This window comes from Ambystoma mexicanum, unplaced genomic scaffold (genome assembly GCF_040938575.1).
Source record: "Ambystoma mexicanum isolate Mex_15411 unplaced genomic scaffold, UKY_AmexF1_1 Mex_scaf163, whole genome shotgun sequence".
NCBI classification, from domain to species: domain Eukaryota; kingdom Metazoa; phylum Chordata; class Amphibia; order Caudata; family Ambystomatidae; genus Ambystoma; species Ambystoma mexicanum.
Genome location: NW_027182395.1, coordinates 60,784 through 84,500, shown reverse-complemented (window position 1 = coordinate 84,500; position 23,717 = coordinate 60,784). Strand labels below are relative to the sequence as shown.

General features: G+C 53.3%; 29 non-coding genes across 29 annotated transcripts; all 29 read left to right on the top strand.

The window, feature by feature from the left end:
* Nucleotides 1–318: 318 nt before the first annotated feature.
* Nucleotides 319–509, top strand: LOC138554461 (U2 spliceosomal RNA). The gene has a single exon (XR_011297462.1). It is a non-coding gene; the product is annotated as a U2 spliceosomal RNA (small nuclear RNA).
* A 627-nt stretch (nt 510–1,136) lies between these two features.
* Nucleotides 1,137–1,327, top strand: LOC138554460 (U2 spliceosomal RNA). The gene has a single exon (XR_011297461.1). It is a non-coding gene; the product is annotated as a U2 spliceosomal RNA (small nuclear RNA).
* A 623-nt stretch (nt 1,328–1,950) lies between these two features.
* LOC138554459 (U2 spliceosomal RNA) lies at nt 1,951–2,141 on the top strand. The gene has a single exon (XR_011297460.1). It is a non-coding gene; the product is annotated as a U2 spliceosomal RNA (small nuclear RNA).
* A 623-nt stretch (nt 2,142–2,764) lies between these two features.
* On the top strand, nt 2,765–2,955 carry LOC138554458 (U2 spliceosomal RNA). Its single transcript, XR_011297459.1, has one exon. It is a non-coding gene; the product is annotated as a U2 spliceosomal RNA (small nuclear RNA).
* Nucleotides 2,956–3,578: 623 nt separating this feature from the next.
* LOC138554457 (U2 spliceosomal RNA) lies at nt 3,579–3,769 on the top strand. Its single transcript, XR_011297458.1, has one exon. It is a non-coding gene; the product is annotated as a U2 spliceosomal RNA (small nuclear RNA).
* A 627-nt stretch (nt 3,770–4,396) lies between these two features.
* On the top strand, nt 4,397–4,587 carry LOC138554456 (U2 spliceosomal RNA). Its single transcript, XR_011297457.1, has one exon. It is a non-coding gene; the product is annotated as a U2 spliceosomal RNA (small nuclear RNA).
* A 621-nt stretch (nt 4,588–5,208) lies between these two features.
* Nucleotides 5,209–5,399, top strand: LOC138554455 (U2 spliceosomal RNA). Its single transcript, XR_011297456.1, has one exon. It is a non-coding gene; the product is annotated as a U2 spliceosomal RNA (small nuclear RNA).
* A 627-nt stretch (nt 5,400–6,026) lies between these two features.
* Nucleotides 6,027–6,217, top strand: LOC138554453 (U2 spliceosomal RNA). The gene has a single exon (XR_011297454.1). It is a non-coding gene; the product is annotated as a U2 spliceosomal RNA (small nuclear RNA).
* Nucleotides 6,218–6,840: 623 nt separating this feature from the next.
* Nucleotides 6,841–7,031, top strand: LOC138554452 (U2 spliceosomal RNA). The gene has a single exon (XR_011297453.1). It is a non-coding gene; the product is annotated as a U2 spliceosomal RNA (small nuclear RNA).
* Nucleotides 7,032–7,654: 623 nt separating this feature from the next.
* Nucleotides 7,655–7,845, top strand: LOC138554451 (U2 spliceosomal RNA). Its single transcript, XR_011297452.1, has one exon. It is a non-coding gene; the product is annotated as a U2 spliceosomal RNA (small nuclear RNA).
* A 623-nt stretch (nt 7,846–8,468) lies between these two features.
* Nucleotides 8,469–8,659, top strand: LOC138554450 (U2 spliceosomal RNA). The gene has a single exon (XR_011297451.1). It is a non-coding gene; the product is annotated as a U2 spliceosomal RNA (small nuclear RNA).
* Nucleotides 8,660–9,286: 627 nt separating this feature from the next.
* Nucleotides 9,287–9,477, top strand: LOC138554449 (U2 spliceosomal RNA). Its single transcript, XR_011297450.1, has one exon. It is a non-coding gene; the product is annotated as a U2 spliceosomal RNA (small nuclear RNA).
* Nucleotides 9,478–10,100: 623 nt separating this feature from the next.
* LOC138554448 (U2 spliceosomal RNA) lies at nt 10,101–10,291 on the top strand. Its single transcript, XR_011297449.1, has one exon. It is a non-coding gene; the product is annotated as a U2 spliceosomal RNA (small nuclear RNA).
* Nucleotides 10,292–10,914: 623 nt separating this feature from the next.
* Nucleotides 10,915–11,105, top strand: LOC138554447 (U2 spliceosomal RNA). Its single transcript, XR_011297448.1, has one exon. It is a non-coding gene; the product is annotated as a U2 spliceosomal RNA (small nuclear RNA).
* Nucleotides 11,106–11,732: 627 nt separating this feature from the next.
* LOC138554446 (U2 spliceosomal RNA) lies at nt 11,733–11,923 on the top strand. Its single transcript, XR_011297447.1, has one exon. It is a non-coding gene; the product is annotated as a U2 spliceosomal RNA (small nuclear RNA).
* Nucleotides 11,924–12,546: 623 nt separating this feature from the next.
* LOC138554445 (U2 spliceosomal RNA) lies at nt 12,547–12,737 on the top strand. The gene has a single exon (XR_011297446.1). It is a non-coding gene; the product is annotated as a U2 spliceosomal RNA (small nuclear RNA).
* A 627-nt stretch (nt 12,738–13,364) lies between these two features.
* Nucleotides 13,365–13,555, top strand: LOC138554444 (U2 spliceosomal RNA). The gene has a single exon (XR_011297445.1). It is a non-coding gene; the product is annotated as a U2 spliceosomal RNA (small nuclear RNA).
* A 627-nt stretch (nt 13,556–14,182) lies between these two features.
* On the top strand, nt 14,183–14,369 carry LOC138554583 (U2 spliceosomal RNA). Its single transcript, XR_011297581.1, has one exon. It is a non-coding gene; the product is annotated as a U2 spliceosomal RNA (small nuclear RNA).
* Nucleotides 14,370–14,996: 627 nt separating this feature from the next.
* LOC138554442 (U2 spliceosomal RNA) lies at nt 14,997–15,187 on the top strand. Its single transcript, XR_011297443.1, has one exon. It is a non-coding gene; the product is annotated as a U2 spliceosomal RNA (small nuclear RNA).
* A 623-nt stretch (nt 15,188–15,810) lies between these two features.
* Nucleotides 15,811–16,001, top strand: LOC138554441 (U2 spliceosomal RNA). Its single transcript, XR_011297442.1, has one exon. It is a non-coding gene; the product is annotated as a U2 spliceosomal RNA (small nuclear RNA).
* Nucleotides 16,002–16,624: 623 nt separating this feature from the next.
* LOC138554440 (U2 spliceosomal RNA) lies at nt 16,625–16,815 on the top strand. Its single transcript, XR_011297441.1, has one exon. It is a non-coding gene; the product is annotated as a U2 spliceosomal RNA (small nuclear RNA).
* A 623-nt stretch (nt 16,816–17,438) lies between these two features.
* Nucleotides 17,439–17,629, top strand: LOC138554439 (U2 spliceosomal RNA). Its single transcript, XR_011297440.1, has one exon. It is a non-coding gene; the product is annotated as a U2 spliceosomal RNA (small nuclear RNA).
* A 623-nt stretch (nt 17,630–18,252) lies between these two features.
* Nucleotides 18,253–18,443, top strand: LOC138554438 (U2 spliceosomal RNA). The gene has a single exon (XR_011297439.1). It is a non-coding gene; the product is annotated as a U2 spliceosomal RNA (small nuclear RNA).
* Nucleotides 18,444–19,066: 623 nt separating this feature from the next.
* LOC138554437 (U2 spliceosomal RNA) lies at nt 19,067–19,257 on the top strand. Its single transcript, XR_011297438.1, has one exon. It is a non-coding gene; the product is annotated as a U2 spliceosomal RNA (small nuclear RNA).
* Nucleotides 19,258–19,882: 625 nt separating this feature from the next.
* LOC138554436 (U2 spliceosomal RNA) lies at nt 19,883–20,073 on the top strand. Its single transcript, XR_011297437.1, has one exon. It is a non-coding gene; the product is annotated as a U2 spliceosomal RNA (small nuclear RNA).
* Nucleotides 20,074–20,696: 623 nt separating this feature from the next.
* LOC138554581 (U2 spliceosomal RNA) lies at nt 20,697–20,888 on the top strand. Its single transcript, XR_011297579.1, has one exon. It is a non-coding gene; the product is annotated as a U2 spliceosomal RNA (small nuclear RNA).
* A 623-nt stretch (nt 20,889–21,511) lies between these two features.
* LOC138554435 (U2 spliceosomal RNA) lies at nt 21,512–21,702 on the top strand. Its single transcript, XR_011297436.1, has one exon. It is a non-coding gene; the product is annotated as a U2 spliceosomal RNA (small nuclear RNA).
* A 623-nt stretch (nt 21,703–22,325) lies between these two features.
* LOC138554434 (U2 spliceosomal RNA) lies at nt 22,326–22,516 on the top strand. The gene has a single exon (XR_011297435.1). It is a non-coding gene; the product is annotated as a U2 spliceosomal RNA (small nuclear RNA).
* A 623-nt stretch (nt 22,517–23,139) lies between these two features.
* On the top strand, nt 23,140–23,330 carry LOC138554433 (U2 spliceosomal RNA). Its single transcript, XR_011297434.1, has one exon. It is a non-coding gene; the product is annotated as a U2 spliceosomal RNA (small nuclear RNA).
* The last annotated feature ends 387 nt before the right edge of the window (nt 23,331–23,717 follow it).

The window sequence follows — 23,717 nt, the reverse complement described above, 5'->3', positions numbered from 1 at the left end:
GACGCACTTGGGGGAGCATCTCCTGGGCAGCTGAGGGTGACTTTCGGCCGCTAGGTGACGGGGCCAGTGCCAGGCCGGGCTGCAGCTTCTCTGGGTGGAGCTCTGCAGCCTGTGTCTGGCCGTCTCGCACCAGGCGCTGTGGGACCCATGGAAATCTTGGGGCGGAGCCATGCAAAATATGCTTACCATACCGCCGGGCATGCTGGTCATGCAAATGCTATTCTTGGCCGAGGAATCTGGGGCTCTGCCGCAGAGCGTTGCTCCGAGTCAGCAGGGGAGCTGCCGAGCAGCAGTCTTTCAGGCAAAGCTTTTGTGGGCATCGCTTCTCGGCCTTTTGGCTAAGATCAAGTGTAGTATCTGTTCTTATCAGTTTAATATCTGATACGTCCTCTATCTGGGGACCATATATTAAATTGATTTTTGGAACCGGGAGATGGAATGGGAGCTTGCTCTGTCCACTCCACGCATCAACTTGGTATTGCAGTACCTCCAGGACTGGTGCACTTCCCCACTTGGGGAAAACAATGCTGTGAAAAAGAAAGACTGAGCAATTCTTGAAAGAAGAGCACTTTGCAATATTTTTTTGTTTAAATGTGTTTTTTTTTTCCAGTGTTTCGGAAAAGGTGCTGTTGTGTCACGGGAGGAAAAAAAAGTCTGCCCTTTTTGCTTGCTTTTCACAGGAGCTGCAAAGCAAGGCAAAGGAGCCAGCCAGCCAGCCAGCCAGCAGCACAAGGAGGAGATGGGGGACACTGTCCTTGCCCTGCCTCACCCCTGAAAGGCCCCGAACGGCCCCGAACGGCCAAGCCTTATCTGAGGGGGACGCACTTGGGGGAGCATCTCCTGGGCAGCTGAGGGTGACTTTCGGCCGCTAGGTGACGGGGCCAGTGCCAGGCCGGGCTGCAGCTTGGCTGGGTGGAGCTCTGCAGCCTGTGTCTGGCCGTCTCGCACCAGGCGCTGTGGGACCCATGGAAATCTTGGGGCGGAGCCATGCAAAATATGCTTACCATACCGCCGGGCATGCTGGTCATGCAAATGCTATTCTTGGCCGAGGAATCTGGGGCTCTGCCGCAGAGCGTTGCTCCGAGTCAGCAGGGGAGCTGCCGAGCAGCAGTCTTTCAGGCAAAGCTTTTGTGAGCATCGCTTCTCGGCCTTTTGGCTAAGATCAAGTGTAGTATCTGTTCTTATCAGTTTAATATCTGATACGTCCTCTATCTGGGGACCATATATTAAATTGATTTTTGGAACCGGGAGATGGAATGGGAGCTTGCTCTGTCCACTCCACGCATCAACTTGGTATTGCAGTACCTCCAGGACTGGTGCACTTCCCCACTTGGGGAAAACAATGCTGTGAAAAAGAAAGACTGAGCAATTCTTGAAAGAAGAGCACTTTGCAATATTTTTTTGTTTAAATGTGTTTTTTTTTTCCAGTGTTTCGGAAAAGGTGCTGTTGTGTCACGGGAGGAAAAAAAAGTCTGCCCTTTTTGCTTGCTTTTCACAGGAGCTGCAAAGCAAGGCAAAGGAGCCAGCCAGCCAGCCAGCAGCACAAGGAGGAGATGGGGGACACTGTCCTTGCCCTGCCTCACCCCTGAAAGGCCCCGAACGGCCCCGAACGGCCAAGCCTTATCTGAGGGGGACGCACTTGGGGGAGCATCTCCTGGGCAGCTGAGGGTGACTTTCGGCCGCTAGGTGACGGGGCCAGTGCCAGGCCGGGCTGCAGCTTCTCTGGGTGGAGCTCTGCAGCCTGTGTCTGGCCGTCTCGCACCAGGCGCTGTGGGACCCATGGAAATCTTGGGGCGGAGCCATGCAAAATATGCTTACCATACCGCCGGGCATGCTGGTCATGCAAATGCTATTCTTGGCCGAGGAATCTGGGGCTCTGCCGCAGAGCGTTGCTCCGAGTCAGCAGGGGAGCTGCCGAGCAGCAGTCTTTCAGGCAAAGCTTTTGTGGGCATCGCTTCTCGGCCTTTTGGCTAAGATCAAGTGTAGTATCTGTTCTTATCAGTTTAATATCTGATACGTCCTCTATCTGGGGACCATATATTAAATTGATTTTTGGAACCGGGAGATGGAATGGGAGCTTGCTCTGTCCACTCCACGCATCAACTTGGTATTGCAGTACCTCCAGGACTGGTGCACTTCCCCACTTGGGGAAAACAATGCTGTGAAAAAGAAAGACTGAGCAATTCTTGAAAGAAGAGCACTTTGCAATATTTTTTTGTTTAAATGTGTTTTTTTTTTCCAGTGTTTCGGAAAAGGTGCTGTTGTGTCACGGGAGGAAAAAAAAGTCTGCCCTTTTTGCTTGCTTTTCACAGGAGCTGCAAAGCAAGGCAAAGGAGCCAGCCAGCCAGCCAGCAGCACAAGGAGGAGATGGGGGACACTGTCCTTGCCCTGCCTCACCCCTGAAAGGCCCCGAACGGCCCCGAACGGCCAAGCCTTATCTGAGGGGGACGCACTTGGGGGAGCATCTCCTGGGCAGCTGAGGGTGACTTTCGGCCGCTAGGTGACGGGGCCAGTGCCAGGCCGGGCTGCAGCTTCTCTGGGTGGAGCTCTGCAGCCTGTGTCTGGCCGTCTCGCACCAGGCGCTGTGGGACCCATGGAAATCTTGGGGCGGAGCCATGCAAAATATGCTTACCATACCGCCGGGCATGCTGGTCATGCAAATGCTATTCTTGGCCGAGGAATCTGGGGCTCTGCCGCAGAGCGTTGCTCCGAGTCAGCAGGGGAGCTGCCGAGCAGCAGTCTTTCAGGCAAAGCTTTTGTGGGCATCGCTTCTCGGCCTTTTGGCTAAGATCAAGTGTAGTATCTGTTCTTATCAGTTTAATATCTGATACGTCCTCTATCTGGGGACCATATATTAAATTGATTTTTGGAACCGGGAGATGGAATGGGAGCTTGCTCTGTCCACTCCACGCATCAACTTGGTATTGCAGTACCTCCAGGACTGGTGCACTTCCCCACTTGGGGAAAACAATGCTGTGAAAAAGAAAGACTGAGCAATTCTTGAAAGAAGAGCACTTTGCAATATTTTTTTGTTTAAATGTGTTTTTTTTTTCCAGTGTTTCGGAAAAGGTGCTGTTGTGTCACGGGAGGAAAAAAAAGTCTGCCCTTTTTGCTTGCTTTTCACAGGAGCTGCAAAGCAAGGCAAAGGAGCCAGCCAGCCAGCCAGCAGCACAAGGAGGAGATGGGGGACACTGTCCTTGCCCTGCCTCACCCCTGAAAGGCCCCGAACGGCCCCGAACGGCCAAGCCTTATCTGAGGGGGACGCACTTGGGGGAGCATCTCCTGGGCAGCTGAGGGTGACTTTCGGCCGCTAGGTGACGGGGCCAGTGCCAGGCCGGGCTGCAGCTTCTCTGGGTGGAGCTCTGCAGCCTGTGTCTGGCCGTCTCGCACCAGGCGCTGTGGGACCCATGGAAATCTTGGGGCGGAGCCATGCAAAATATGCTTACCATACCGCCGGGCATGCTGGTCATGCAAATGCTATTCTTGGCCGAGGAATCTGGGGCTCTGCCGCAGAGCGTTGCTCCGAGTCAGCAGGGGAGCTGCCGAGCAGCAGTCTTTCAGGCAAAGCTTTTGTGAGCATCGCTTCTCGGCCTTTTGGCTAAGATCAAGTGTAGTATCTGTTCTTATCAGTTTAATATCTGATACGTCCTCTATCTGGGGACCATATATTAAATTGATTTTTGGAACCGGGAGATGGAATGGGAGCTTGCTCTGTCCACTCCACGCATCAACTTGGTATTGCAGTACCTCCAGGACTGGTGCACTTCCCCACTTGGGGAAAACAATGCTGTGAAAAAGAAAGACTGAGCAATTCTTGAAAGAAGAGCACTTTGCAATATTTTTTTGTTTAAATGTGTTTTTTTTTTCCAGTGTTTCGGAAAAGGTGCTGTTGTGTCACGGGAGGAAAAAAAAGTCTGCCCTTTTTGCTTGCTTTTCACAGGAGCTGCAAAGCAAGGCAAAGGAGCCAGCCAGCCAGCCAGCCAGCAGCACAAGGAGGAGATGGGGGACACTGTCCTTGCCCTGCCTCACCCCTGAAAGGCCCCGAACGGCCCCGAACGGCCAAGCCTTATCTGAGGGGGACGCACTTGGGGGAGCATCTCCTGGGCAGCTGAGGGTGACTTTCGGCCGCTAGGTGACGGGGCCAGTGCCAGGCCGGGCTGCAGCTTCTCTGGGTGGAGCTCTGCAGCCTGTGTCTGGCCGTCTCGCACCAGGCGCTGTGGGACCCATGGAAATCTTGGGGCGGAGCCATGCAAAATATGCTTACCATACCGCCGGGCATGCTGGTCATGCAAATGCTATTCTTGGCCGAGGAATCTGGGGCTCTGCCGCAGAGCGTTGCTCCGAGTCAGCAGGGGAGCTGCCGAGCAGCAGTCTTTCAGGCAAAGCTTTTGTGGACATCGCTTCTCGGCCTTTTGGCTAAGATCAAGTGTAGTATCTGTTCTTATCAGTTTAATATCTGATACGTCCTCTATCTGGGGACCATATATTAAATTGATTTTTGGAACCGGGAGATGGAATGGGAGCTTGCTCTGTCCACTCCACGCATCAACTTGGTATTGCAGTACCTCCAGGACTGGTGCACTTCCCCACTTGGGGAAAACAATGCTGTGAAAAAGAAAGACTGAGCAATTCTTAAGAAGAGCACTTTGCAATATTTTTTTGTTTAAATGTGTTTTTTTTTTCCAGTGTTTCGGAAAAGGTGCTGTTGTGTCACGGGAGGAAAAAAAAGTCTGCCCTTTTTGCTTGCTTTTCACAGGAGCTGCAAAGCAAGGCAAAGGAGCCAGCCAGCCAGCCAGCAGCACAAGGAGGAGATGGGGGACACTGTCCTTGCCCTGCCTCACCCCTGAAAGGCCCCGAACGGCCCCGAACGGCCAAGCCTTATCTGAGGGGGACGCACTTGGGGGAGCATCTCCTGGGCAGCTGAGGGTGACTTTCGGCCGCTAGGTGACGGGGCCAGTGCCAGGCCGGGCTGCAGCTTCTCTGGGTGGAGCTCTGCAGCCTGTGTCTGGCCGTCTCGCACCAGGCGCTGTGGGACCCATGGAAATCTTGGGGCGGAGCCATGCAAAATATGCTTACCATACCGCCGGGCATGCTGGTCATGCAAATGCTATTCTTGGCCGAGGAATCTGGGGCTCTGCCGCAGAGCGTTGCTCCGAGTCAGCAGGGGAGCTGCCGAGCAGCAGTCTTTCAGGCAAAGCTTTTGTGGGCATCGCTTCTCGGCCTTTTGGCTAAGATCAAGTGTAGTATCTGTTCTTATCAGTTTAATATCTGATACGTCCTCTATCTGGGGACCATATATTAAATTGATTTTTGGAACCGGGAGATGGAATGGGAGCTTGCTCTGTCCACTCCACGCATCAACTTGGTATTGCAGTACCTCCAGGACTGGTGCACTTCCCCACTTGGGGAAAACAATGCTGTGAAAAAGAAAGACTGAGCAATTCTTGAAAGAAGAGCACTTTGCAATATTTTTTTGTTTAAATGTGTTTTTTTTTTCCAGTGTTTCGGAAAAGGTGCTGTTGTGTCACGGGAGGAAAAAAAAGTCTGCCCTTTTTGCTTGCTTTTCACAGGAGCTGCAAAGCAAGGCAAAGGAGCCAGCCAGCCAGCCAGCCAGCAGCACAAGGAGGAGATGGGGGACACTGTCCTTGCCCTGCCTCACCCCTGAAAGGCCCCGAACGGCCCCGAACGGCCAAGCCTTATCTGAGGGGGACGCACTTGGGGGAGCATCTCCTGGGCAGCTGAGGGTGACTTTCGGCCGCTAGGTGACGGGGCCAGTGCCAGGCCGGGCTGCAGCTTCTCTGGGTGGAGCTCTGCAGCCTGTGTCTGGCCGTCTCGCACCAGGCGCTGTGGGACCCATGGAAATCTTGGGGCGGAGCCATGCAAAATATGCTTACCATACCGCCGGGCATGCTGGTCATGCAAATGCTATTCTTGGCCGAGGAATCTGGGGCTCTGCCGCAGAGCGTTGCTCCGAGTCAGCAGGGGAGCTGCCGAGCAGCAGTCTTTCAGGCAAAGCTTTTGTGGACATCGCTTCTCGGCCTTTTGGCTAAGATCAAGTGTAGTATCTGTTCTTATCAGTTTAATATCTGATACGTCCTCTATCTGGGGACCATATATTAAATTGATTTTTGGAACCGGGAGATGGAATGGGAGCTTGCTCTGTCCACTCCACGCATCAACTTGGTATTGCAGTACCTCCAGGACTGGTGCACTTCCCCACTTGGGGAAAACAATGCTGTGAAAAAGAAAGACTGAGCAATTCTTGAAAGAAGAGCACTTTGCAATATTTTTTTGTTTAAATGTGTTTTTTTTTTCCAGTGTTTCGGAAAAGGTGCTGTTGTGTCACGGGAGGAAAAAAAAGTCTGCCCTTTTTGCTTGCTTTTCACAGGAGCTGCAAAGCAAGGCAAAGGAGCCAGCCAGCCAGCCAGCAGCACAAGGAGGAGATGGGGGACACTGTCCTTGCCCTGCCTCACCCCTGAAGGGCCCCGAACGGCCCCGAACGGCCAAGCCTTATCTGAGGGGGACGCACTTGGGGGAGCATCTCCTGGGCAGCTGAGGGTGACTTTCGGCCGCTAGGTGACGGGGCCAGTGCCAGGCCGGGCTGCAGCTTCTCTGGGTGGAGCTCTGCAGCCTGTGTCTGGCCGTCTCGCACCAGGCGCTGTGGGACCCATGGAAATCTTGGGGCGGAGCCATGCAAAATATGCTTACCATACCGCCGGGCATGCTGGTCATGCAAATGCTATTCTTGGCCGAGGAATCTGGGGCTCTGCCGCAGAGCGTTGCTCCGAGTCAGCAGGGGAGCTGCCGAGCAGCAGTCTTTCAGGCAAAGCTTTTGTGAGCATCGCTTCTCGGCCTTTTGGCTAAGATCAAGTGTAGTATCTGTTCTTATCAGTTTAATATCTGATACGTCCTCTATCTGGGGACCATATATTAAATTGATTTTTGGAACCGGGAGATGGAATGGGAGCTTGCTCTGTCCACTCCACGCATCAACTTGGTATTGCAGTACCTCCAGGACTGGTGCACTTCCCCACTTGGGGAAAACAATGCTGTGAAAAAGAAAGACTGAGCAATTCTTGAAAGAAGAGCACTTTGCAATATTTTTTTGTTTAAATGTGTTTTTTTTTTCCAGTGTTTCGGAAAAGGTGCTGTTGTGTCACGGGAGGAAAAAAAAGTCTGCCCTTTTTGCTTGCTTTTCACAGGAGCTGCAAAGCAAGGCAAAGGAGCCAGCCAGCCAGCCAGCAGCACAAGGAGGAGATGGGGGACACTGTCCTTGCCCTGCCTCACCCCTGAAAGGCCCCGAACGGCCCCGAACGGCCAAGCCTTATCTGAGGGGGACGCACTTGGGGGAGCATCTCCTGGGCAGCTGAGGGTGACTTTCGGCCGCTAGGTGACGGGGCCAGTGCCAGGCCGGGCTGCAGCTTGGCTGGGTGGAGCTCTGCAGCCTGTGTCTGGCCGTCTCGCACCAGGCGCTGTGGGACCCATGGAAATCTTGGGGCGGAGCCATGCAAAATATGCTTACCATACCGCCGGGCATGCTGGTCATGCAAATGCTATTCTTGGCCGAGGAATCTGGGGCTCTGCCGCAGAGCGTTGCTCCGAGTCAGCAGGGGAGCTGCCGAGCAGCAGTCTTTCAGGCAAAGCTTTTGTGAGCATCGCTTCTCGGCCTTTTGGCTAAGATCAAGTGTAGTATCTGTTCTTATCAGTTTAATATCTGATACGTCCTCTATCTGGGGACCATATATTAAATTGATTTTTGGAACCGGGAGATGGAATGGGAGCTTGCTCTGTCCACTCCACGCATCAACTTGGTATTGCAGTACCTCCAGGACTGGTGCACTTCCCCACTTGGGGAAAACAATGCTGTGAAAAAGAAAGACTGAGCAATTCTTGAAAGAAGAGCACTTTGCAATATTTTTTTGTTTAAATGTGTTTTTTTTTTCCAGTGTTTCGGAAAAGGTGCTGTTGTGTCACGGGAGGAAAAAAAAGTCTGCCCTTTTTGCTTGCTTTTCACAGGAGCTGCAAAGCAAGGCAAAGGAGCCAGCCAGCCAGCCAGCAGCACAAGGAGGAGATGGGGGACACTGTCCTTGCCCTGCCTCACCCCTGAAAGGCCCCGAACGGCCCCGAACGGCCAAGCCTTATCTGAGGGGGACGCACTTGGGGGAGCATCTCCTGGGCAGCTGAGGGTGACTTTCGGCCGCTAGGTGACGGGGCCAGTGCCAGGCCGGGCTGCAGCTTCTCTGGGTGGAGCTCTGCAGCCTGTGTCTGGCCGTCTCGCACCAGGCGCTGTGGGACCCATGGAAATCTTGGGGCGGAGCCATGCAAAATATGCTTACCATACCGCCGGGCATGCTGGTCATGCAAATGCTATTCTTGGCCGAGGAATCTGGGGCTCTGCCGCAGAGCGTTGCTCCGAGTCAGCAGGGGAGCTGCCGAGCAGCAGTCTTTCAGGCAAAGCTTTTGTGGGCATCGCTTCTCGGCCTTTTGGCTAAGATCAAGTGTAGTATCTGTTCTTATCAGTTTAATATCTGATACGTCCTCTATCTGGGGACCATATATTAAATTGATTTTTGGAACCGGGAGATGGAATGGGAGCTTGCTCTGTCCACTCCACGCATCAACTTGGTATTGCAGTACCTCCAGGACTGGTGCACTTCCCCACTTGGGGAAAACAATGCTGTGAAAAAGAAAGACTGAGCAATTCTTGAAAGAAGAGCACTTTGCAATATTTTTTTGTTTAAATGTGTTTTTTTTTTCCAGTGTTTCGGAAAAGGTGCTGTTGTGTCACGGGAGGAAAAAAAAGTCTGCCCTTTTTGCTTGCTTTTCACAGGAGCTGCAAAGCAAGGCAAAGGAGCCAGCCAGCCAGCCAGCCAGCAGCACAAGGAGGAGATGGGGGACACTGTCCTTGCCCTGCCTCACCCCTGAAAGGCCCCGAACGGCCCCGAACGGCCAAGCCTTATCTGAGGGGGACGCACTTGGGGGAGCATCTCCTGGGCAGCTGAGGGTGACTTTCGGCCGCTAGGTGACGGGGCCAGTGCCAGGCCGGGCTGCAGCTTCTCTGGGTGGAGCTCTGCAGCCTGTGTCTGGCCGTCTCGCACCAGGCGCTGTGGGACCCATGGAAATCTTGGGGCGGAGCCATGCAAAATATGCTTACCATACCGCCGGGCATGCTGGTCATGCAAATGCTATTCTTGGCCGAGGAATCTGGGGCTCTGCCGCAGAGCGTTGCTCCGAGTCAGCAGGGGAGCTGCCGAGCAGCAGTCTTTCAGGCAAAGCTTTTGTGGACATCGCTTCTCGGCCTTTTGGCTAAGATCAAGTGTAGTATCTGTTCTTATCAGTTTAATATCTGATACGTCCTCTATCTGGGGACCATATATTAAATTGATTTTTGGAACCGGGAGATGGAATGGGAGCTTGCTCTGTCCACTCCACGCATCAACTTGGTATTGCAGTACCTCCAGGACTGGTGCACTTCCCCACTTGGGGAAAACAATGCTGTGAAAAAGAAAGACTGAGCAATTCTTGAAAGAAGAGCACTTTGCAATATTTTTTTGTTTAAATGTGTTTTTTTTTTCCAGTGTTTCGGAAAAGGTGCTGTTGTGTCACGGGAGGAAAAAAAAGTCTGCCCTTTTTGCTTGCTTTTCACAGGAGCTGCAAAGCAAGGCAAAGGAGCCAGCCAGCCAGCCAGCAGCACAAGGAGGAGATGGGGGACACTGTCCTTGCCCTGCCTCACCCCTGAAGGGCCCCGAACGGCCCCGAACGGCCAAGCCTTATCTGAGGGGGACGCACTTGGGGGAGCATCTCCTGGGCAGCTGAGGGTGACTTTCGGCCGCTAGGTGACGGGGCCAGTGCCAGGCCGGGCTGCAGCTTCTCTGGGTGGAGCTCTGCAGCCTGTGTCTGGCCGTCTCGCACCAGGCGCTGTGGGACCCATGGAAATCTTGGGGCGGAGCCATGCAAAATATGCTTACCATACCGCCGGGCATGCTGGTCATGCAAATGCTATTCTTGGCCGAGGAATCTGGGGCTCTGCCGCAGAGCGTTGCTCCGAGTCAGCAGGGGAGCTGCCGAGCAGCAGTCTTTCAGGCAAAGCTTTTGTGAGCATCGCTTCTCGGCCTTTTGGCTAAGATCAAGTGTAGTATCTGTTCTTATCAGTTTAATATCTGATACGTCCTCTATCTGGGGACCATATATTAAATTGATTTTTGGAACCGGGAGATGGAATGGGAGCTTGCTCTGTCCACTCCACGCATCAACTTGGTATTGCAGTACCTCCAGGACTGGTGCACTTCCCCACTTGGGGAAAACAATGCTGTGAAAAAGAAAGACTGAGCAATTCTTGAAAGAAGAGCACTTTGCAATATTTTTTTGTTTAAATGTGTTTTTTTTTTCCAGTGTTTCGGAAAAGGTGCTGTTGTGTCACGGGAGGAAAAAAAAGTCTGCCCTTTTTGCTTGCTTTTCACAGGAGCTGCAAAGCAAGGCAAAGGAGCCAGCCAGCCAGCCAGCAGCACAAGGAGGAGATGGGGGACACTGTCCTTGCCCTGCCTCACCCCTGAAAGGCCCCGAACGGCCCCGAACGGCCAAGCCTTATCTGAGGGGGACGCACTTGGGGGAGCATCTCCTGGGCAGCTGAGGGTGACTTTCGGCCGCTAGGTGACGGGGCCAGTGCCAGGCCGGGCTGCAGCTTCTCTGGGTGGAGCTCTGCAGCCTGTGTCTGGCCGTCTCGCACCAGGCGCTGTGGGACCCATGGAAATCTTGGGGCGGAGCCATGCAAAATATGCTTACCATACCGCCGGGCATGCTGGTCATGCAAATGCTATTCTTGGCCGAGGAATCTGGGGCTCTGCCGCAGAGCGTTGCTCCGAGTCAGCAGGGGAGCTGCCGAGCAGCAGTCTTTCAGGCAAAGCTTTTGTGGGCATCGCTTCTCGGCCTTTTGGCTAAGATCAAGTGTAGTATCTGTTCTTATCAGTTTAATATCTGATACGTCCTCTATCTGGGGACCATATATTAAATTGATTTTTGGAACCGGGAGATGGAATGGGAGCTTGCTCTGTCCACTCCACGCATCAACTTGGTATTGCAGTACCTCCAGGACTGGTGCACTTCCCCACTTGGGGAAAACAATGCTGTGAAAAAGAAAGACTGAGCAATTCTTGAAAGAAGAGCACTTTGCAATATTTTTTTGTTTAAATGTGTTTTTTTTTTCCAGTGTTTCGGAAAAGGTGCTGTTGTGTCACGGGAGGAAAAAAAAGTCTGCCCTTTTTGCTTGCTTTTCACAGGAGCTGCAAAGCAAGGCAAAGGAGCCAGCCAGCCAGCCAGCCAGCAGCACAAGGAGGAGATGGGGGACACTGTCCTTGCCCTGCCTCACCCCTGAAAGGCCCCGAACGGCCCCGAACGGCCAAGCCTTATCTGAGGGGGACGCACTTGGGGGAGCATCTCCTGGGCAGCTGAGGGTGACTTTCGGCCGCTAGGTGACGGGGCCAGTGCCAGGCCGGGCTGCAGCTTCTCTGGGTGGAGCTCTGCAGCCTGTGTCTGGCCGTCTCGCACCAGGCGCTGTGGGACCCATGGAAATCTTGGGGCGGAGCCATGCAAAATATGCTTACCATACCGCCGGGCATGCTGGTCATGCAAATGCTATTCTTGGCCGAGGAATCTGGGGCTCTGCCGCAGAGCGTTGCTCCGAGTCAGCAGGGGAGCTGCCGAGCAGCAGTCTTTCAGGCAAAGCTTTTGTGGGCATCGCTTCTCGGCCTTTTGGCTAAGATCAAGTGTAGTATCTGTTCTTATCAGTTTAATATCTGATACGTCCTCTATCTGGGGACCATATATTAAATTGATTTTTGGAACCGGGAGATGGAATGGGAGCTTGCTCTGTCCACTCCACGCATCAACTTGGTATTGCAGTACCTCCAGGACTGGTGCACTTCCCCACTTGGGGAAAACAATGCTGTGAAAAAGAAAGACTGAGCAATTCTTGAAAGAAGAGCACTTTGCAATATTTTTTTGTTTAAATGTGTTTTTTTTTTCCAGTGTTTCGGAAAAGGTGCTGTTGTGTCACGGGAGGAAAAAAAAGTCTGCCCTTTTTGCTTGCTTTTCACAGGAGCTGCAAAGCAAGGCAAAGGAGCCAGCCAGCCAGCCAGCAGCACAAGGAGGAGATGGGGGACACTGTCCTTGCCCTGCCTCACCCCTGAAAGGCCCCGAACGGCCCCGAACGGCCAAGCCTTATCTGAGGGGGACGCACTTGGGGGAGCATCTCCTGGGCAGCTGAGGGTGACTTTCGGCCGCTAGGTGACGGGGCCAGTGCCAGGCCGGGCTGCAGCTTCTCTGGGTGGAGCTCTGCAGCCTGTGTCTGGCCGTCTCGCACCAGGCGCTGTGGGACCCATGGAAATCTTGGGGCGGAGCCATGCAAAATATGCTTACCATACCGCCGGGCATGCTGGTCATGCAAATGCTATTCTTGGCCGAGGAATCTGGGGCTCTGCCGCAGAGCGTTGCTCCGAGTCAGCAGGGGAGCTGCCGAGCAGCAGTCTTTCAGGCAAAGCTTTTGTGGGCATCGCTTCTCGGCCTTTTGGCTAAGATCAAGTGTAGTATCTGTTCTTATCAGTTTAATATCTGATACGTCCTCTATCTGGGGACCATATATTAAATTGATTTTTGGAACCGGGAGATGGAATGGGAGCTTGCTCTGTCCACTCCACGCATCAACTTGGTATTGCAGTACCTCCAGGACTGGTGCACTTCCCCACTTGGGGAAAACAATGCTGTGAAAAAGAAAGACTGAGCAATTCTTGAAAGAAGAGCACTTTGCAATATTTTTTTGTTTAAATGTGTTTTTTTTTTCCAGTGTTTCGGAAAAGGTGCTGTTGTGTCACGGGAGGAAAAAAAAGTCTGCCCTTTTTGCTTGCTTTTCACAGGAGCTGCAAAGCAAGGCAAAGGAGCCAGCCAGCCAGCCAGCCAGCAGCACAAGGAGGAGATGGGGGACACTGTCCTTGCCCTGCCTCACCCCTGAAAGGCCCCGAACGGCCCCGAACGGCCAAGCCTTATCTGAGGGGGACGCACTTGGGGGAGCATCTCCTGGGCAGCTGAGGGTGACTTTCGGCCGCTAGGTGACGGGGCCAGTGCCAGGCCGGGCTGCAGCTTCTCTGGGTGGAGCTCTGCAGCCTGTGTCTGGCCGTCTCGCACCAGGCGCTGTGGGACCCATGGAAATCTTGGGGCGGAGCCATGCAAAATATGCTTACCATACCGCCGGGCATGCTGGTCATGCAAATGCTATTCTTGGCCGAGGAATCTGGGGCTCTGCCGCAGAGCGTTGCTCCGAGTCAGCAGGGGAGCTGCCGAGCAGCAGTCTTTCAGGCAAAGCTTTTGTGGGCATCGCTTCTCGGCCTTTTGGCTAAGATCAAGTGTAGTATCTGTTCTTATCAGTTTAATATCTGATACGTCCTCTATCTGGGGACCATATATTAAATTGATTTTTGGAACCGGGAGATGGAATGGGAGCTTGCTCTGTCCACTCCACGCATCAACTTGGTATTGCAGTACCTCCAGGACTGGTGCACTTCCCCACTTGGGGAAAACAATGCTGTGAAAAAGAAAGACTGAGCAATTCTTGAAAGAAGAGCACTTTGCAATATTTTTTTGTTTAAATGTGTTTTTTTTTTCCAGTGTTTCGGAAAAGGTGCTGTTGTGTCACGGGAGGAAAAAAAAGTCTGCCCTTTTTGCTTGCTTTTCACAGGAGCTGCAAAGCAAGGCAAAGGAGCCAGCCAGCCAGCCAGCCAGCAGCACAAGGAGGAGATGGGGGACACTGTCCTTGCCCTGCCTCACCCCTGAAAGGCCCCGAACGGCCCCGAACGGCCAAGCCTTATCTGAGGGGGACGCACTTGGGGGAGCATCTCCTGGGCAGCTGAGGGTGACTTTCGGCCGCTAGGTGACGGGGCCAGTGCCAGGCCGGGCTGCAGCTTCTCTGGGTGGAGCTCTGCAGCCTGTGTCTGGCCGTCTCGCACCAGGCGCTGTGGGACCCATGGAAATCTTGGGGCGGAGCCATGCAAAATATGCTTACCATACCGCCGGGCATGCTGGTCATGCAAATGCTATTCTTGGCCGAGGAATCTGGGGCTCTGCCGCAGAGCGTTGCTCCGAGTCAGCAGGGGAGCTGCCGAGCAGCAGTCTTTCAGGCAAAGCTTTTGTGGGCATCGCTTCTCGGCCTTTTGGCTAAGATCAAGTGTAGTATCTGTTCTTATCAGTTTAATATCTGATACGTCCTCTATCTGGGGACCATATATTAAATTGATTTTTGGAACCGGGAGATGGAATGGGAGCTTGCTCTGTCCACTCCACGCATCAACTTGGTATTGCAGTACCTGACTGGTGCACTTCCCCACTTGGGGAAAACAATGCTGTGAAAAAGAAAGACTGAGCAATTCTTGAAAGAAGAGCACTTTGCAATATTTTTTTGTTTAAATGTGTTTTTTTTTTCCAGTGTTTCGGAAAAGGTGCTGTTGTGTCACGGGAGGAAAAAAAAGTCTGCCCTTTTTGCTTGCTTTTCACAGGAGCTGCAAAGCAAGGCAAAGGAGCCAGCCAGCCAGCCAGCCAGCAGCACAAGGAGGAGATGGGGGACACTGTCCTTGCCCTGCCTCACCCCTGAAAGGCCCCGAACGGCCCCGAACGGCCAAGCCTTATCTGAGGGGGACGCACTTGGGGGAGCATCTCCTGGGCAGCTGAGGGTGACTTTCGGCCGCTAGGTGACGGGGCCAGTGCCAGGCCGGGCTGCAGCTTGGCTGGGTGGAGCTCTGCAGCCTGTGTCTGGCCGTCTCGCACCAGGCGCTGTGGGACCCATGGAAATCTTGGGGCGGAGCCATGCAAAATATGCTTACCATACCGCCGGGCATGCTGGTCATGCAAATGCTATTCTTGGCCGAGGAATCTGGGGCTCTGCCGCAGAGCGTTGCTCCGAGTCAGCAGGGGAGCTGCCGAGCAGCAGTCTTTCAGGCAAAGCTTTTGTGAGCATCGCTTCTCGGCCTTTTGGCTAAGATCAAGTGTAGTATCTGTTCTTATCAGTTTAATATCTGATACGTCCTCTATCTGGGGACCATATATTAAATTGATTTTTGGAACCGGGAGATGGAATGGGAGCTTGCTCTGTCCACTCCACGCATCAACTTGGTATTGCAGTACCTCCAGGACTGGTGCACTTCCCCACTTGGGGAAAACAATGCTGTGAAAAAGAAAGACTGAGCAATTCTTGAAAGAAGAGCACTTTGCAATATTTTTTTGTTTAAATGTGTTTTTTTTTTCCAGTGTTTCGGAAAAGGTGCTGTTGTGTCACGGGAGGAAAAAAAAGTCTGCCCTTTTTGCTTGCTTTTCACAGGAGCTGCAAAGCAAGGCAAAGGAGCCAGCCAGCCAGCCAGCAGCACAAGGAGGAGATGGGGGACACTGTCCTTGCCCTGCCTCACCCCTGAAAGGCCCCGAACGGCCCCGAACGGCCAAGCCTTATCTGAGGGGGACGCACTTGGGGGAGCATCTCCTGGGCAGCTGAGGGTGACTTTCGGCCGCTAGGTGACGGGGCCAGTGCCAGGCCGGGCTGCAGCTTCTCTGGGTGGAGCTCTGCAGCCTGTGTCTGGCCGTCTCGCACCAGGCGCTGTGGGACCCATGGAAATCTTGGGGCGGAGCCATGCAAAATATGCTTACCATACCGCCGGGCATGCTGGTCATGCAAATGCTATTCTTGGCCGAGGAATCTGGGGCTCTGCCGCAGAGCGTTGCTCCGAGTCAGCAGGGGAGCTGCCGAGCAGCAGTCTTTCAGGCAAAGCTTTTGTGGGCATCGCTTCTCGGCCTTTTGGCTAAGATCAAGTGTAGTATCTGTTCTTATCAGTTTAATATCTGATACGTCCTCTATCTGGGGACCATATATTAAATTGATTTTTGGAACCGGGAGATGGAATGGGAGCTTGCTCTGTCCACTCCACGCATCAACTTGGTATTGCAGTACCTCCAGGACTGGTGCACTTCCCCACTTGGGGAAAACAATGCTGTGAAAAAGAAAGACTGAGCAATTCTTGAAAGAAGAGCACTTTGCAATATTTTTTTGTTTAAATGTGTTTTTTTTTTCCAGTGTTTCGGAAAAGGTGCTGTTGTGTCACGGGAGGAAAAAAAAGTCTGCCCTTTTTGCTTGCTTTTCACAGGAGCTGCAAAGCAAGGCAAAGGAGCCAGCCAGCCAGCCAGCAGCACAAGGAGGAGATGGGGGACACTGTCCTTGCCCTGCCTCACCCCTGAAAGGCCCCGAACGGCCCCGAACGGCCAAGCCTTATCTGAGGGGGACGCACTTGGGGGAGCATCTCCTGGGCAGCTGAGGGTGACTTTCGGCCGCTAGGTGACGGGGCCAGTGCCAGGCCGGGCTGCAGCTTCTCTGGGTGGAGCTCTGCAGCCTGTGTCTGGCCGTCTCGCACCAGGCGCTGTGGGACCCATGGAAATCTTGGGGCGGAGCCATGCAAAATATGCTTACCATACCGCCGGGCATGCTGGTCATGCAAATGCTATTCTTGGCCGAGGAATCTGGGGCTCTGCCGCAGAGCGTTGCTCCGAGTCAGCAGGGGAGCTGCCGAGCAGCAGTCTTTCAGGCAAAGCTTTTGTGGGCATCGCTTCTCGGCCTTTTGGCTAAGATCAAGTGTAGTATCTGTTCTTATCAGTTTAATATCTGATACGTCCTCTATCTGGGGACCATATATTAAATTGATTTTTGGAACCGGGAGATGGAATGGGAGCTTGCTCTGTCCACTCCACGCATCAACTTGGTATTGCAGTACCTCCAGGACTGGTGCACTTCCCCACTTGGGGAAAACAATGCTGTGAAAAAGAAAGACTGAGCAATTCTTGAAAGAAGAGCACTTTGCAATATTTTTTTGTTTAAATGTGTTTTTTTTTTCCAGTGTTTCGGAAAAGGTGCTGTTGTGTCACGGGAGGAAAAAAAAGTCTGCCCTTTTTGCTTGCTTTTCACAGGAGCTGCAAAGCAAGGCAAAGGAGCCAGCCAGCCAGCCAGCAGCACAAGGAGGAGATGGGGGACACTGTCCTTGCCCTGCCTCACCCCTGAAAGGCCCCGAACGGCCCCGAACGGCCAAGCCTTATCTGAGGGGGACGCACTTGGGGGAGCATCTCCTGGGCAGCTGAGGGTGACTTTCGGCCGCTAGGTGACGGGGCCAGTGCCAGGCCGGGCTGCAGCTTCTCTGGGTGGAGCTCTGCAGCCTGTGTCTGGCCGTCTCGCACCAGGCGCTGTGGGACCCATGGAAATCTTGGGGCGGAGCCATGCAAAATATGCTTACCATACCGCCGGGCATGCTGGTCATGCAAATGCTATTCTTGGCCGAGGAATCTGGGGCTCTGCCGCAGAGCGTTGCTCCGAGTCAGCAGGGGAGCTGCCGAGCAGCAGTCTTTCAGGCAAAGCTTTTGTGGGCATCGCTTCTCGGCCTTTTGGCTAAGATCAAGTGTAGTATCTGTTCTTATCAGTTTAATATCTGATACGTCCTCTATCTGGGGACCATATATTAAATTGATTTTTGGAACCGGGAGATGGAATGGGAGCTTGCTCTGTCCACTCCACGCATCAACTTGGTATTGCAGTACCTCCAGGACTGGTGCACTTCCCCACTTGGGGAAAACAATGCTGTGAAAAAGAAAGACTGAGCAATTCTTGAAAGAAGAGCACTTTGCAATATTTTTTTGTTTAAATGTGTTTTTTTTTTCCAGTGTTTCGGAAAAGGTGCTGTTGTGTCACGGGAGGAAAAAAAAGTCTGCCCTTTTTGCTTGCTTTTCACAGGAGCTGCAAAGCAAGGCAAAGGAGCCAGCCAGCCAGCCAGCAGCACAAGGAGGAGATGGGGGACACTGTCCTTGCCCTGCCTCACCCCTGAAAGGCCCCGAACGGCCCCGAACGGCCAAGCCTTATCTGAGGGGGACGCACTTGGGGGAGCATCTCCTGGGCAGCTGAGGGTGACTTTCGGCCGCTAGGTGACGGGGCCAGTGCCAGGCCGGGCTGCAGCTTCTCTGGGTGGAGCTCTGCAGCCTGTGTCTGGCCGTCTCGCACCAGGCGCTGTGGGACCCATGGAAATCTTGGGGCGGAGCCATGCAAAATATGCTTACCATACCGCCGGGCATGCTGGTCATGCAAATGCTATTCTTGGCCGAGGAATCTGGGGCTCTGCCGCAGAGCGTTGCTCCGAGTCAGCAGGGGAGCTGCCGAGCAGCAGTCTTTCAGGCAAAGCTTTTGTGGGCATCGCTTCTCGGCCTTTTGGCTAAGATCAAGTGTAGTATCTGTTCTTATCAGTTTAATATCTGATACGTCCTCTATCTGGGGACCATATATTAAATTGATTTTTGGAACCGGGAGATGGAATGGGAGCTTGCTCTGTCCACTCCACGCATCAACTTGGTATTGCAGTACCTCCAGGACTGGTGCACTTCCCCACTTGGGGAAAACAATGCTGTGAAAAAGAAAGACTGAGCAATTCTTGAAAGAAGAGCACTTTGCAATATTTTTTTGTTTAAATGTGTTTTTTTTTTCCAGTGTTTCGGAAAAGGTGCTGTTGTGTCACGGGAGGAAAAAAAAGTCTGCCCTTTTTGCTTGCTTTTCACAGGAGCTGCAAAGCAAGGCAAAGGAGCCAGCCAGCCAGCCAGCAGCACAAGGAGGAGATGGGGGACACTGTCCTTGCCCTGCCTCACCCCTGAAAGGCCCCGAACGGCCCCGAACGGCCAAGCCTTATCTGAGGGGGACGCACTTGGGGGAGCATCTCCTGGGCAGCTGAGGGTGACTTTCGGCCGCTAGGTGACGGGGCCAGTGCCAGGCCGGGCTGCAGCTTCTCTGGGTGGAGCTCTGCAGCCTGTGTCTGGCCGTCTCGCACCAGGCGCTGTGGGACCCATGGAAATCTTGGGGCGGAGCCATGCAAAATATGCTTACCATACCGCCGGGCATGCTGGTCATGCAAATGCTATTCTTGGCCGAGGAATCTGGGGCTCTGCCGCAGAGCGTTGCTCCGAGTCAGCAGGGGAGCTGCCGAGCAGCAGTCTTTCAGGCAAAGCTTTTGTGGGCATCGCTTCTCGGCCTTTTGGCTAAGATCAAGTGTAGTATCTGTTCTTATCAGTTTAATATCTGATACGTCCTCTATCTGGGGACCATATATTAAATTGATTTTTGGAACCGGGAGATGGAATGGGAGCTTGCTCTGTCCACTCCACGCATCAACTTGGTATTGCAGTACCTCCAGGACTGGTGCACTTCCCCACTTGGGGAAAACAATGCTGTGAAAAAGAAAGACTGAGCAATTCTTGAAAGAAGAGCACTTTGCAATATTTTTTTGTTTAAATGTGTTTTTTTTTTCCAGTGTTTCGGAAAAGGTGCTGTTGTGTCACGGGAGGAAAAAAAAGTCTGCCCTTTTTGCTTGCTTTTCACAGGAGCTGCAAAGCAAGGCAAAGGAGCCAGCCAGCCAGCCAGCCAGCAGCAAGGAGGAGATGGGGGACACTGTCCTTGCCCTGCCTCACCCCTGAAAGGCCCCGAACGGCCCCGAACGGCCAAGCCTTATCTGAGGGGGACGCACTTGGGGGAGCATCTCCTGGGCAGCTGAGGGTGACTTTCGGCCGCTAGGTGACGGGGCCAGTGCCAGGCCGGGCTGCAGCTTCTCTGGGTGGAGCTCTGCAGCCTGTGTCTGGCCGTCTCGCACCAGGCGCTGTGGGACCCATGGAAATCTTGGGGCGGAGCCATGCAAAATATGCTTACCATACCGCCGGGCATGCTGGTCATGCAAATGCTATTCTTGGCCGAGGAATCTGGGGCTCTGCCGCAGAGCGTTGCTCCGAGTCAGCAGGGGAGCTGCCGAGCAGCAGTCTTTCAGGCAAAGCTTTTGTGGGCATCGCTTCTCGGCCTTTTGGCTAAGATCAAGTGTAGTATCTGTTCTTATCAGTTTAATATCTGATACGTCCTCTATCTGGGGACCATATATTAAATTGATTTTTGGAACCGGGAGATGGAATGGGAGCTTGCTCTGTCCACTCCACGCATCAACTTGGTATTGCAGTACCTCCAGGACTGGTGCACTTCCCCACTTGGGGAAAACAATGCTGTGAAAAAGAAAGACTGAGCAATTCTTGAAAGAAGAGCACTTTGCAATATTTTTTTGTTTAAATGTGTTTTTTTTTTCCAGTGTTTCGGAAAAGGTGCTGTTGTGTCACGGGAGGAAAAAAAAGTCTGCCCTTTTTGCTTGCTTTTCACAGGAGCTGCAAAGCAAGGCAAAGGAGCCAGCCAGCCAGCCAGCAGCACAAGGAGGAGATGGGGGACACTGTCCTTGCCCTGCCTCACCCCTGAAAGGCCCCGAACGGCCCCGAACGGCCAAGCCTTATCTGAGGGGGACGCACTTGGGGGAGCATCTCCTGGGCAGCTGAGGGTGACTTTCGGCCGCTAGGTGACGGGGCCAGTGCCAGGCCGGGCTGCAGCTTCTCTGGGTGGAGCTCTGCAGCCTGTGTCTGGCCGTCTCGCACCAGGCGCTGTGGGACCCATGGAAATCTTGGGGCGGAGCCATGCAAAATATGCTTACCATACCGCCGGGCATGCTGGTCATGCAAATGCTATTCTTGGCCGAGGAATCTGGGGCTCTGCCGCAGAGCGTTGCTCCGAGTCAGCAGGGGAGCTGCCGAGCAGCAGTCTTTCAGGCAAAGCTTTTGTGGGCATCGCTTCTCGGCCTTTTGGCTAAGATCAAGTGTAGTATCTGTTCTTATCAGTTTAATATCTGATACGTCCTCTATCTGGGGACCATATATTAAATTGATTTTTGGAACCGGGAGATGGAATGGGAGCTTGCTCTGTCCACTCCACGCATCAACCTTGGTATTGCAGTACCTCCAGGACTGGTGCACTTCCCCACTTGGGGAAAACAATGCTGTGAAAAAGAAAGACTGAGCAATTCTTGAAAGAAGAGCACTTTGCAATATTTTTTTGTTTAAATGTGTTTTTTTTTTCCAGTGTTTCGGAAAAGGTGCTGTTGTGTCACGGGAGGAAAAAAAAGTCTGCCCTTTTTGCTTGCTTTTCACAGGAGCTGCAAAGCAAGGCAAAGGAGCCAGCCAGCCAGCCAGCAGCACAAGGAGGAGATGGGGGACACTGTCCTTGCCCTGCCTCACCCCTGAAAGGCCCCGAACGGCCCCGAACGGCCAAGCCTTATCTGAGGGGGACGCACTTGGGGGAGCATCTCCTGGGCAGCTGAGGGTGACTTTCGGCCGCTAGGTGACGGGGCCAGTGCCAGGCCGGGCTGCAGCTTGGCTGGGTGGAGCTCTGCAGCCTGTGTCTGGCCGTCTCGCACCAGGCGCTGTGGGACCCATGGAAATCTTGGGGCGGAGCCATGCAAAATATGCTTACCATACCGCCGGGCATGCTGGTCATGCAAATGCTATTCTTGGCCGAGGAATCTGGGGCTCTGCCGCAGAGCGTTGCTCCGAGTCAGCAGGGGAGCTGCCGAGCAGCAGTCTTTCAGGCAAAGCTTTTGTGGGCATCGCTTCTCGGCCTTTTGGCTAAGATCAAGTGTAGTATCTGTTCTTATCAGTTTAATATCTGATACGTCCTCTATCTGGGGACCATATATTAAATTGATTTTTGGAACCGGGAGATGGAATGGGAGCTTGCTCTGTCCACTCCACGCATCAACTTGGTATTGCAGTACCTCCAGGACTGGTGCACTTCCCCACTTGGGGAAAACAATGCTGTGAAAAAGAAAGACTGAGCAATTCTTGAAAGAAGAGCACTTTGCAATATTTTTTTGTTTAAATGTGTTTTTTTTTTCCAGTGTTTCGGAAAAGGTGCTGTTGTGTCACGGGAGGAAAAAAAAGTCTGCCCTTTTTGCTTGCTTTTCACAGGAGCTGCAAAGCAAGGCAAAGGAGCCAGCCAGCCAGCCAGCAGCACAAGGAGGAGATGGGGGACACTGTCCTTGCCCTGCCTCACCCCTGAAAGGCCCCGAACGGCCCCGAACGGCCAAGCCTTATCTGAGGGGGACGCACTTGGGGGAGCATCTCCTGGGCAGCTGAGGGTGACTTTCGGCCGCTAGGTGACGGGGCCAGTGCCAGGCCGGGCTGCAGCTTGGCTGGGTGGAGCTCTGCAGCCTGTGTCTGGCCGTCTCGCACCAGGCGCTGTGGGACCCATGGAAATCTTGGGGCGGAGCCATGCAAAATATGCTTACCATACCGCCGGGCATGCTGGTCATGCAAATGCTATTCTTGGCCGAGGAATCTGGGGCTCTGCCGCAGAGCGTTGCTCCGAGTCAGCAGGGGAGCTGCCGAGCAGCAGTCTTTCAGGCAAAGCTTTTGTGGGCATCGCTTCTCGGCCTTTTGGCTAAGATCAAGTGTAGTATCTGTTCTTATCAGTTTAATATCTGATACGTCCTCTATCTGGGGACCATATATTAAATTGATTTTTGGAACCGGGAGATGGAATGGGAGCTTGCTCTGTCCACTCCACGCATCAACTTGGTATTGCAGTACCTCCAGGACTGGTGCACTTCCCCACTTGGGGAAAACAATGCTGTGAAAAAGAAAGACTGAGCAATTCTTGAAAGAAGAGCACTTTGCAATATTTTTTTGTTTAAATGTGTTTTTTTTTTCCAGTGTTTCGGAAAAGGTGCTGTTGTGTCACGGGAGGAAAAAAAAGTCTGCCCTTTTTGCTTGCTTTTCACAGGAGCTGCAAAGCAAGGCAAAGGAGCCAGCCAGCCAGCCAGCAGCACAAGGAGGAGATGGGGGACACTGTCCTTGCCCTGCCTCACCCCTGAAAGGCCCCGAACGGCCCCGAACGGCCAAGCCTTATCTGAGGGGGACGCACTTGGGGGAGCATCTCCTGGGCAGCTGAGGGTGACTTTCGGCCGCTAGGTGACGGGGCCAGTGCCAGGCCGGGCTGCAGCTTCTCTGGGTGGAGCTCTGCAGCCTGTGTCTGGCCGTCTCGCACCAGGCGCTGTGGGACCCATGGAAATCTTGGGGCGGAGCCATGCAAAATATGCTTACCATACCGCCGGGCATGCTGGTCATGCAAATGCTATTCTTGGCCGAGGAATCTGGGGCTCTGCCGCAGAGCGTTGCTCCGAGTCAGCAGGGGAGCTGCCGAGCAGCAGTCTTTCAGGCAAAGCTTTTGTGGGCATCGCTTCTCGGCCTTTTGGCTAAGATCAAGTGTAGTATCTGTTCTTATCAGTTTAATATCTGATACGTCCTCTATCTGGGGACCATATATTAAATTGATTTTTGGAACCGGGAGATGGAATGGGAGCTTGCTCTGTCCACTCCACGCATCAACTTGGTATTGCAGTACCTCCAGGACTGGTGCACTTCCCCACTTGGGGAAAACAATGCTGTGAAAAAGAAAGACTGAGCAATTCTTGAAAGAAGAGCACTTTGCAATATTTTTTTGTTTAAATGTGTTTTTTTTTTCCAGTGTTTCGGAAAAGGTGCTGTTGTGTCACGGGAGGAAAAAAAAGTCTGCCCTTTTTGCTTGCTTTTCACAGGAGCTGCAAAGCAAGGCAAAGGAGCCAGCCAGCCAGCCAGCCAGCAGCACAAGGAGGAGATGGGGGACACTGTCCTTGCCCTGCCTCACCCCTGAAAGGCCCCGAACGGCCCCGAACGGCCAAGCCTTATCTGAGGGGGACGCACTTGGGGGAGCATCTCCTGGGCAGCTGAGGGTGACTTTCGGCCGCTAGGTGACGGGGCCAGTGCCAGGCCGG